At 42.1% G+C, this 12,374-nt stretch overlaps 1 protein-coding gene across 5 annotated transcripts in view; it reads right to left on the bottom strand.

The window, feature by feature from the left end:
* LOC127566991 (signal transducer and activator of transcription 5B-like) overlaps positions 1 to 12,374 on the bottom strand; it is a 152,035-nt gene that overhangs the window by 69,770 nt on the left and 69,891 nt on the right. The gene's annotated exons all lie outside the window — the stretch shown is intronic.

Genomic DNA, 12,374 nt, shown 5'->3' with positions numbered 1-12,374 from the left:
CTGTTCCATTTGGAAGGAGGCAGGGTGAGAAGTTCAGGAAATGGAGGAGATGCGGGTGAGGGCACCATCCACCACACTGGATGGGGTGGGGGAGGGGGGGAGAGGGAGAGTGAAGTCATGTTTCCTGAAAAAGGACATCTCAGATGTCCTGGAGTAGAAAGCCTCACCTCGAGAATAGATGCTACGGAAACAGAGAAACTGAAAGAAAGGGATGGTATCCTTACAGGGGAAAGGGTGGGAGGAGGTGTAGATTAAGTAGCTGTGGGAGTAAGTGGGTTTGTATTAAATGTCAGAATATAGAATTGGGAAAGCCTCAGGGCAACCAATCAATGACGGAAGGACTGGACTAAAAAAAGAGAGGAAAGAAGACAGCAAAAAGGGCCTGCAAAGAAAATCAGCCTTCAAACGCTTATCAACCTCTTCCACATTGTACTTGTCTAGTCATGCAGCTATGGTTTAGACTCAATTAAATAAGTCATCTGTTTGGTGTTGGAAACATCAAATGAATCCCGATACTCTAATATCAATCAAATTATGACTTGCTTTCTGGTAATTATGACTGTCATTTTTAACTTCTGGGAGGTCATGTGACTCCTCAGTGCCATCCTTCACATCTAGGCACACTTACTGCAAAAATAGGTTTGGTGCTAACAGCTTTCTACAGCCAATTTGGATAGCTTTCAGATATGCTGCAAGTTTATTTGCCACGTACCAACCCAGTATTCACTGTACCTGATGCCTACGCAGAGCACTACAATTACAAAGCAGATGAAAGAAATAGATCACAGAAAGAATTAAATGACAATGGATTTATAAAGCACTTTATCAGAGGTCATCTCAAATCATCTACTTAAAATCATCTTTGAGTACAGGAGAAGACAATTTCAACCCGTTGTATACTGGCATAAAATAACACCACTTTGTTCTCTGCCTCAGCTACTTAATGTGCAAAGCATTCCACACTCAAATAACCCCCTTGTGTAAAAGATGTTTCTCTTAAACCTGTTTCTTCACTCTTTCTAACCATTTTAAATGGTTGTACCCTCAGCACTGCCTCCTCAAATTAATGTATTATTGCTTTGTGAGTAAACACACAGTGACTCTACAAGGCATCTGCAGTTTATTTTAAATAAAATCACTTGCAATCTAGTTTATAGATTCTATTCAGTTTACTTCCACAGCTCACTCGTGCCCTCCCCAACATAAACACACACACACCCCATCCAACACACACACCATTAGACTCTATCAACTTGTGATCCTTGGAAGTGAAAATTTCCAATATACTGTACATTATTAAATTTGCAACCAACCAACAGGGCAGCCACTCATGGTCTGGAGTGACACAATGATGCACTACTAGAGCTGCTGCCTCAGAGCTCCAGCAACCTGGGTTAAATCCTGCCCCCGGTGCTTCCTGTGTGGAGTTTGTATGTTCTCCCTGTGACCGCATCAGTTTCTTCCCACATCCCAAAAACACATGGGTTGTTAGTTATTGGTCACTGCATGCTGTCCCGAGTGTGTAGATGAGTGGTAGAATCTGGGAGAACATCAATGGGAATGTGGGGAGAACATCAATGGGATTAGTGTGGAGTCAGTGCAAGTGGGTGCTTGATGGTTAGTGCTGACTCGGTAGGCCGAAGGGCCTGTTTGTGTTCTATGACTCCTTAAATGTAATTCACCAACAGAAACTCCGACCTAACCAAGAGGCTCAGCACCAAAAGGTTTCATATCTCAGCTAAGAGGTCAGATCAGGCCTACAGTGTCTTAACAGTTCTATGAGATTTTTAGCTTTAAGTGGAACTATCTAGAGCTAATGTAACTCCAAGGTGACATACTTAGTGATGAAAATCTGGAAACAAGGGAGCTTCATATGACAGACTTTTTAATTTAAAACTTGAACCAGGCTGTTCGACGGTATTTCAAGATACTGTTATAGAGCAACTAGTCAGTCTGACCCAATAATAAAAACTGGAAAGCTGCAACACTCCTGCAGCTTATCTTACTGTGGCTTATGTATTGGTAAGTTGTGTAGTATTTAGTTGAATTAACAACAGCAGAATCTTTGTGGAGGGTGTGAGGGGGTTTGTGAAAGGAAGGGTTAAATCTTGCTCGGTTAAGATACATAAACTTTAGATTGAGGCAAGTGAAGTATGTTCCCACAGGAGCAGTACGTGTACTTCATAATCAAGTAAATGAAACTGGGCAGGTGGGTCCCTTAGTAGCTTAGGTCAGAACTTCTTGGCAATACTTGGATTTCTGTGCAGCTATCAAAAGAGATCATTGCATTTAAAATAGTATTAGAGGATGCAGAGCAAAAAAAGGGGAATGGGATTAGAGCAGATAGCACTGATGTGCAAGTAGAAGATGAACAACATGATATAACATTGAACACTTGATAGCAGAAATAGAACTGAAGAGAGCTGACTCTAAACTGGTTATTTATCTAAAAAACTTTTGTTAAAATCCACAGAGTGTGCGTCATAGAGCAAAAGGGCCCAGATTTGCAACAGCAGTTTCTCATGTATTGACCTCCTGATTGCAAGACAAAAATCACTATCAGTGATTGATAAGTGGAGGGAAGGTACTTCCCTGCAGGTTATGCGCAAGAAGAACATTAAAAATATCACCTTTGTAATTTTAACATAAGAACATAAGAAGCTGTAGCAGGAGTCAGCCATGTCGGTTCTCAAGTCTGCTTTGTCATTGAATGTCATGGCTAATCTAAACTTAGCCTCAACTCTACTTTCCTGCCTGCTTCTCACAACCTCAAAGCAGTCCAAAATCCAAAAATCTGTCTGCCTCAGCCTTTAATATATTCAATAATTTGGCATCCAGAGTTATCTGGGACAGAGAATTCCAAAGGTTCAAAATTCAGAAGAAATTCCTCACCTCAGTCTTAATGGTTGACCCCATTATCCCAAGACTGTGCTCCCTGTTTATAGCCTTACCCCACAATCTATCTTGTCAAGCCTGTTCAGAAACTTGTATGCTTCAATGAGGTCACCTCCCATTCTTCTAATCTGCTCAAATCTTTCCCAATAAGATAGCCTCTTCATCCCAGCAACAAATCCAGTAAACTTCTCTGCAATGCCTCCAAAGCAAGTAAATCCTTCCTTTATAAGGAGACCAAAGCTATGCACAATGTTCACTCAAGCATGGTCTTTTTGATTCTCAGCAAGACTTCTTTACTCTTATAAATTAAAGTCCTTTTCTTTGTTCCTTCCAATATTGACTTGGCATTTCCTAAGAGCATTCCATTACATTAACTCACTTAATAGCATAAAAAGGACGGTAGGTAGCATGAATGCTCACCTCTGCCAAGATCCGAGTCAAATATATAATTTGACTCAACACAACATGCAACTAACCTACTGCAACAACAGGCAATAGGGAGTCAAGCAGAAAGCAGCCCTGGTATGGTTTATATGCATGCCTGTCATGGCTGCAGAAACATCCAAAGTATGTTGCATGCTGTTGTGCAGAGGGACTTAGGAGTGCTTGTGCATGAATTGCAAAAGGTTAGTTTCCAAGTGCAACAGGTTATCAAGAAGGCAAATGGAATGTTGGCCTTCATTGCTAGAAGGATTGAATTTAAGAGCAGGGAGGTTATGCTGCAACTGTACAGGGTACTGGCGAGGCCACATCTGGAGTACTGCATGCAGTTCTGGTCTCCTTGAGAAAAGATATACTGGCTTTAGAGGTGGTGCAGAGGAGGTTCACCAGGTTGATTCCGGAGATGAGGGGGTTAACCTATGAGGAGAGATTGAGTCACCTGGGACTATACTCACTGGAATTCAGAAGAATGAGATGGGATCTTATAGAAACATATAAGATTAGGAAAGGGATAGATGAGATAGAGGCAGAGGCAGGAAGGTTGTTTCCACTGGTAGGTGAGACTAGAACTAAGGGACATAGCCTCAAGATTTGGGGGAGTGGACTTAGGATGGAGATGAGGAGGAACTGCTTTTCCCAGAGAGTAATGAATCTGTGGAATTCTCTGCCTAGGGAAGCAGTAGAGGCTACCTCATTAAAATATATTCAAGACACAGTTAGATAGATTTTTGCACAGTTGGGGAATTAAGGGTTATGGGGAAAAGGCAGGTAGGTGGAGCAGAGTCCACGGCCAGATCAGCCGTGATCTTAATGAACGGCAGAGCAGGCTTGACAGGCCAGATGGCCGACTCCTGCTCCTATTTCTTATGTTCTTAAGTACACATGATCAAAATTTTCATTTCGATTTCGACTGATCTGTTGGTGGCAGTTCATGATATTATTTCCAAACAGATTGCACTTCTCTTATCTACTGATCTCATCATGAGATCTCAATGACCTCAGAAGAAAAAGTGCTATTATAATGTGGTATGGTGGTGTAATTCCTGAACTGGTAATCCAAAGGCCTGGAACAAGAGTTATAGTGATAGTCTTGCTAGTGATATCCACTTTCCAAGAATGAGTAATTATTTTTAAAATACTCCAAGTGTATTTCAAAGTCATGAAATTAAGATTTAATTTTAAAATTTGAAGTAACAGGAAGGCATGCTGCATTTCTGAGATTTTGAGAAAAAAAACAGTTCAAACTGAATCAATACACTGGGTAGATCCATTCCATTTTTTCACCTCTATTCCTGCCCTTTCTCCCCACTTCCAGAAGAAGGATAGGATTCCTTTAGTTCTCTGCAGATCATGATCTGTAATTCTGAAACACTGATGCCACTGCCAGACATTTCTCTCCCAACCCCACCCCCCCCCCCCACCTTTTCAGGGGGAACTGTTTTCTCTGGTACACTACGGTTTACTCCTCTATCTCCACCAATAGCCACTTCTTTCCCATTTAACCAGAGGAGACACAACACCTGCCCTTTTACCTCCTGCCTTACTACCAAACATACTGTCAAGGTAAAGTCACAGTATGCCTGTAATTCTTCCTACATGGTATACTGCTTATAATGTGGTTTCCTTTACACTGAGGCTAAATGCACATTGAGCAATCATTTACAAATACCTCAGTTTACCTTACAAATGTAATTCTGAGCTTCAAGTCAACTGTCACTTTAATTCTTTGTCTTACTTTCCCTCCGACCTCTTGAGAGCAGTTTCAATGAAGATCAACCCAAACTCAAGGAACAGCCTTTCATCTTCTGACTGGGCACATTGAGTTTCAATCATCGTTTCTAGAATCATAATTGTGGAATCCCAGCATTTTCCTCTGATAAATTTCAGATAATGATTTTGGTTCCCCGTTTACATCTTTAGACTAACTGTTCTTTCCTTTGACCTTTTACCACCCTCTTTCACCTTGACCTATTACTGCTTTTCTCATTTAGTTGCTCCTGCTTTTCACTCTATCATAGCCATTTCCTTTCATTCACTCTTTCCTTCTCCTTTCACTGCAACCTAAAACCTGTTTACCTAACTTTTCCCAGTCCTGACGAAGAGTCATTAACTTGAAACTGTGTTTCTCTCTCCACAGATGTTGCCTGATCTGCTGAATATCTTGAGCATTTTCTGTTTTGACTTCAGGTTTCCAAAATACATAACATTTTATTTTCAGACAACATGGCTTAGAACTTCAGTTGCTTTGAAATCAGAGCATTAAAGCAGCATAGCGCTTACGGTGGTCAAAAAAAGTTAACAAAGAATTGCAATCTTCAGGCAATAGATGGTGTGTCCCACAACAAAAATGCGTGCAGTTTTATGTAGCTGCAACCTTGGGCTTCCAGCACGATAAGGCTCACATGCAAACACACACACAAAACCCGAATTACCAGTGGAGGAGATCCAGAGGGAGAGAGCTCGTGTCCAGACACCATCCAAGGCAACAGCCATGTCTGCTTTGCAACAGATGACATGGGAGAAGATGGAGCAACATAGGTAAAATTACAAGATGTGTGAAGGTAAGACCTTGACACTTGCCTTTAGTTGCAACACTCAGCCACCAGCTCTCCTCCCCCACATAAAGACACTCAATCCCTTACTTCACACCCCCCAAATCCACCAACAGACTAGACAGATACATATTTACGTGACAATAATGTAACTCAATGTCTTACAGGCTTAGGTGACACAGCAGATTGGAAGGAGGGTCTCGCAGCTTACAAGACCGAGCAGTCTGGAGAGGGCTTGCCTTCTCATGGGGGTTGGTGCAGCCTAGTCCTATGTCCAAGAGCAGCAGAACCATCCTAGTATGCAATTAAATACCACTCACTCCCAGACTGAAAATGTGTACTGGCCATTTTCGACAAAGGGAGCATGCATGCATTCTAGCCTACTCCACTTCCAGAGGATCGTGAATAGGAGGAGAAGCAGGAATTTGATGAAGAGGAGCACACTGCATTATTGTGTCTATCTTCGTCTTAGATACTGACAGCGCAAGAGCAAAGCATTGGTTTGAGAGCACCACTGCATGACAGGAGATATCTAGAAGTAGTAGGCTGCAACCAGCCAGGAGGGAAAGGAATTCTGCTTTGACAGCTTGCCGGGTAGTGACACCATAGGGTGGTAACTGCCCTGGGGAAATCAGACGAAAACCAGAAGAGGAAAGCATTCAGGGCATGCACAATTGAATGCTTGGTACATTGTTTAGCCTGTCAGGTTGAGATGCCCTGGAGCATGGAGGATTCTATTTCATACGCCTCTCAGGAGGAGCATTCTACTTTGGAGAATCAGTGGTTGATGGATCAAGTTTCCATTACTAGGGAAACACAGGACAAGGCTATTCAAAATCTTTATGTTCCACCTTGAAATATCAGGCTGGTGAAGAAAAAAAGCTAATATCTCATGCAAATCTTGGGACCCAGACTCTACTCTTAAAGGATCCCACAGTTACTCAGGCTGAACCCAGAGTTCTGCTAACTGTGAACTAGCAGCAGAATATTCTCTGGCACATGTAGATTGTCATCCTGTGGGAACAGAGTGAAAACACAGCAATGGAAGTAGCCCTTCCAGGCAGGAGCTCACAGTGAGCATCCTGCACAGACATAATCTTAACGAACAATCTTACTGAATGGCAGAGCAGGCTGGAGGGGCCAAGTGGCCAACTCCTGCTCCCAATTTGTATGTTGATCTGCTTCCTTCATCCTAGCCTTTCAGCAGCTGGACAACAGCCACAGAAATAGCACCACAATGAAGTAACAGGATCATTAAGCCCACTTGGAAAGCCAACATTGGAGAGATTATAAACTGTACACGTTGTATTTAAATAGAATTCTGTCCTTTATTAAACCTTCATAACATGGAGATGGCAACTCACTGATACACAAGCGCCAAGGTATTTGCTTTCAGCATTATAAAAGAAAGTAAGAATTGGTAGCACTGTAGTCAGTATCTACACAGTGAACATTGTAGGGAAGGCACAAGAGTGAAGAAAGAAAGTTATTTTCCCTCAGAGAATACACACTAATCTTGACTAGTGAATTATGCCTCCAATGGTCACAGAAGCATTTGTTAGGAATGGTCTCTCACAACAGTTATAAGTTGTACAAATGTAAAAGTAGACCCAGGCATCATCATTAAGAAGAGTTATCTGAAACTACATCGTGGCATGACACTCAAAAGAGAAAATCAATGCCATAGCATTTCATATCCTATTTGCACTGACCCTTTCTATTCTACAATATTGGTTCCACAGATCCAACTTAACTCAGACAAGTGTGAAATGTTGCATTTTGGGAAGTTAAACAATGGCAGAACTTATGCAGTAAATGGCAGGGCCCTGGAGAGCATTGTAAAACAGAGAGGCCTAGGGGTACAGGTACATCATTCCTTGAAAGTGGCGACACAGGTAGACAGGGTGAAGAAAATGTATGCCTTGCTTGCCTTCATCAGACAGAATATTGAGTACAAGAGTTAGGATATCATGTTACAGCTGTATAGGACGTTGACGAGACTGCACTTGGGAGTATTGTCTGCAGTTCTGGTTGCCATACTATAGGGAGAATGTAGTTAAAGCGAGAGAGGGTGCAGAAAAAATTCACGAGGATGTTGCCAGGACTGGAGGGCTCGAGTTAGGAGGAGAGACTGGATAGGCTGAGGCTGTTTTCCCTGGAGCATAGGAGGTTGAGGGGTGCCTTTACGGAGCTTTATAAAATCATGAGGGGCATAGATAACGTGGATGGTCACAGTCTCCCCCCCCCCCCCCCCCCCCCGCCGAGGTTGGGGAGTCTAATGCTAGAGGGTACAGGTTTAAGGAGATAGGTGAAAGATCGCAAGTTTTTCCACACAGAGGGTGGTGGGTATATGGAATGAGCTGCCAGATGAAGTGCTAGAGGCAATGTTTAGAAGACACTTGGACAGGTTCATGGATGGGAAAGGTTTAGAGGGACATAGGCCAAATGCAAGCAAATGGGACCAGCTCAGAAAGGCACCTCAGTTAGCATGGACAAGTTGGGCCAAAGGGCCCGTTTCCCTGCTGTATAACTCTATGATTCTATCTATCCAAACATGGGGATCAATGGTCCATAAGTTGTCACTGTGGCTTCACTCTCAACACTGTTCAGTCACCATGGCCTTCTCATTTGAGAAGATCAGGCAGTTGATTGTCAGTGTCAGCAAAGCCTTCACAATGGTAGAGCCAATGACAGATCTCCTGTAAACACACCCTTGATGAGCACTAAAGCATTCTTTCATTTTGGCTGCCACACCCATCTTGGTGTCTCCTCTCAGGTGCAAGCATTCAAATTAAAGTGGTGAAAAAGGAAGGCTAATTTTTCATGCAAGTCTTGGGACCTAGACTCTACTTTTAAATGATCCCACACAATTACTCAGGTTTAGTATTCTACTATGTAAAGGAATCAGTATTTGTCCATTATGTCACAGCATGTTACTTAATCGAACAGTGACTGGCTGTCACTTCACTTGTAAATTTGACCCTGGAAAAAGTCTAGTAAGTTAATTGGCTGTAAGGTTGTTTAAGTATTGCATCTGTTAGTTTCCAATGATTTGTGTATAGGACACCCAGCTGCCTTTGAACATCAATATTTCCCAAATTCCTACCATTAAAAGAACTTAGCATTTCTGTTTTTCTACCAAAATGGATAACCTCACATTTTCCACATAAACTCCATCTGCCATGATGTTATCCACTCACTTAGTCTGTCTGTATCCCCTTGAAGCCACTTTGCATCATCATCACACCTCAAACTCCCTCTTAGTTTTATGTCATCAACAAGCTTAAAAGTATTACATTTGGTCCTTTCAGACAAATCATCGATATTGATTGTGAACAGCTGGGGGTCCAGCACTGATTCCTACAATACTCCAGTCATCACAGCCTGTCAACCTGAAAAGGATTCATTTATTCCGACTCTTTATTTTCTGTGTTAACCAGCTTTCAATTCTCTCTCATACATCACCCCCAATTTCATGCCACCTCACCTCCACTGGTTCTCCTTCATCTACTCTACTAGATCCATCATTAAGGGATGCCAATAGAGTTATCAGACGTGATTTCCCTTTCATAAACCCATTTTTCCTACTACTGATGTCAGGCTAACAGGTTATTAGTTCCCTGTTTTCTCTCTCCTTCCTTTCTTTATAAAGCAGCTTTGCAATGTTTGATTCTTGTGGACATTGCCATACAAGTGCAGCCTTTCTTTGTTTCACTTAAGGAAAAATTGTCCCTTCCCAAAGATTGTTAAAGGTCAAAGTCTTCTTGTTACCAAGGAGAATGGTCATATTAATTGAGTTATCACAGATGCCATTCAATGTCACTACCGATAGCTAAGTCAACAAAAGATATGAAAAAGTTAATGATAAATCTTTGTAACTGATGTCTGAAAAGAGACAAGCTATAATATTTCATACGTAAATGAATGAGCCCAACAACTGAAGGTCAATCATTTTCTTCATTGCTATTGGTAGCTGGGCTGCAGCAACAGAGAGAGAAAAGGTACCCAGTAAAGTGAAAGGAGAAGTATTGTGAAAGATTGGAATGGAGTTTGTATCTAAGTGACAGATCCTTAGAGAAACTAACCCTTGGTTGCGAGTTGGCAAAGGGGACTAGTTCTTGCATGAGATGAATACAAGTAGGGTTGCCCTATTTGGCATTTTAAGACATTAACTGCAATAGGTAATGATGCATCGCGTCTGTCAGGAAAAGTCAATCACCTGTCTATTGGTGAATTTTCTGCACTGCATACTCTTGCGAGCCACGAGATCCAGAATATATGGTTCTGTGTCATGTTGGACCAGAAAGTTTTCAGTCTAAAACAAAAATGGTGGTCTTTATTTACTTGTACAACGCAAGAGACAGCTACTCAGCCCATTGGTTCACAGCTGGCTCCCAGCAGAGCAATCCCACTTCCACTAGCCCAGCAACTTATTCTCTCTCACAGGCCCATCCCTTTTGATTCTTTTGCCATCTACTGTTACCACTAAAGGGGCAATTTACAGCAGCCAATTAACTAACCAGCACTTCTTTGGAATATGGGAAGAAATCCACACAGTCATAGGGTGAATGTGCAAAAGCCACACAGACAGCACCAGAAATCAGGGTTGAACCTGGGTCCCTGGTGAGCATGTTTTTCCTTTCAAAGACTGCAACATGATAGGATATATTTATGCACAATTACTGGCATATTTGGCATGGCTTACTTGTAGTGGAAGGGATCACAAAACATTAAAAGATTACATTCCCACACAAAAAAAAATGGTTGTTGTACAAACTGCTGACAGAACTCTGAGAAATATAATTAAGATTTAGGAACTCTCTCTGAAGCAGAGTAAACAATGGTCTTGGAATAAGGATATTTGAGCACGTCTTTATTGACCCTTCAGTTTGTCATGTTCTTATCCAGTTACACATCTGTGAAATGCCTTGATATCTTTCAAGATGTGAAAGGTACTGTATAAATGCTTATTTCCTGGATCTGAACTGCAAATCACATGTGCTAGGTTTTTATGGTATTCCTTAGTGCAGTTCCCCAAAATCAATGGAGCCTCATGACATTCATCACCTGCTCATACCTCATTGAGCATTGCTCGGTTAGAAGGCACAGAAGTTTACATTTACACATCAGAACAACATGCTTGAAGATATTATGCCAAAAGACCAACTACCACTTTGCCACTTAACAACTACACTTCCCAGATCAGCCATTCTCAGTACAATTCCCATTTAGCTTTTACTAATGCCACATTGACTTCATTTTTTCAACAAGTTGTCACGAACTTTCATACCACTTGTCTGAAAGCAAGTTCGGAACCTCATTAAATATTCAAATACTTTCACAGTGCCAGACCCCAAGTACAATCTTCACCCAGAGGGTGTTGAATCTTTGGAATTCTCTATAGAGAGGCCAAGTATATTCAAGACAGGGAGGGGGATTTTTAGATATTAAGGGAATCAAGGGATATGGGGTCAGTGCAGGAAAATGGTACTGAGGTCAAGATCAACCATGGCCTTATTAAGTGGTGAAGCAGGTACAAGGGGCCAAATTGCCAATGCCTACTTCTTATGTTCTTCATAACAGCAACAGGTTTGATAGCTGGTGAGCCTGGAGGTGAGACATCACCAGCTCTTAAAACCTGGCTGCAAGAGCAGTCCATTACTCACTCTGGGAGAGTACCTGGCATTGCACCTCATTAGTCTTCCTCAGGTTGTTCCTCACAATCTAGGATGACTTGTTTCCACTCCACATTTGTGGGATCTGAGGTGATAGATGAGACCAATGTGGGATCTTCAGATCCTCCCACACAGGTGTGGCAGGTGATGGCTGTCAAATTTGTCAGCTGGTGCACTCAGGCAATCTTGGTTCTGAAGTTTAATTGCCATAGGCTGAACAGTTTCTTTTTAGTTCTGAAGATTAGCTGCACTCTCAGAGGAAATTTTTTGGAGGCAAGGTACAACATTGTGGTGAGAAAGACTGAAAAACATGTTGAGACAATGAAGCAGCCTCGTTTGGCACAGGTCTTCACTGAGATTGGTTCTATTGCAGACCCCTTAGTTAATATTATGGCTTGCATGCCACTGTGAAGTAAATATAACAAGGAGATGAGTTACTGTGGGGCAGCTGAATTTGAGGGTGTTCCAATGCCCTGCCTGAATGATGGAGTTAAAGGCTTTAATGAGGTTGATATGGCCATATATAGTGCTCCCTGCATTTCTCTTGGAGTTGTCTTGTGGTGAAGATCATGCTCACTGTGCCTATGGATAGAGAGGATCTACACTGCAATTTAGGTAGCAGCTCTATGGCCACAGAGACGAGGCAGTTGAGGACCACCCTGGAGATGACTTTCACTGTGGTTGACAGCAGGAAGATGCTTCGGTATTTACCGCAGTCAAACGTCAGATTTTCTGAGGATAACCATGATTACGGCATCTCCGAGGTCCCTGGTATATCCTTATCTTCCCTGATGTAGGCCATGAGATTGTG

The sequence above is a fragment of the Pristis pectinata genome, chromosome X, assembly GCF_009764475.1.
Source record: "Pristis pectinata isolate sPriPec2 chromosome X, sPriPec2.1.pri, whole genome shotgun sequence".
Lineage (NCBI taxonomy): Eukaryota > Metazoa > Chordata > Chondrichthyes > Rhinopristiformes > Pristidae > Pristis > Pristis pectinata.
This window is presented reverse-complemented; position numbering and strand designations above follow the sequence as displayed.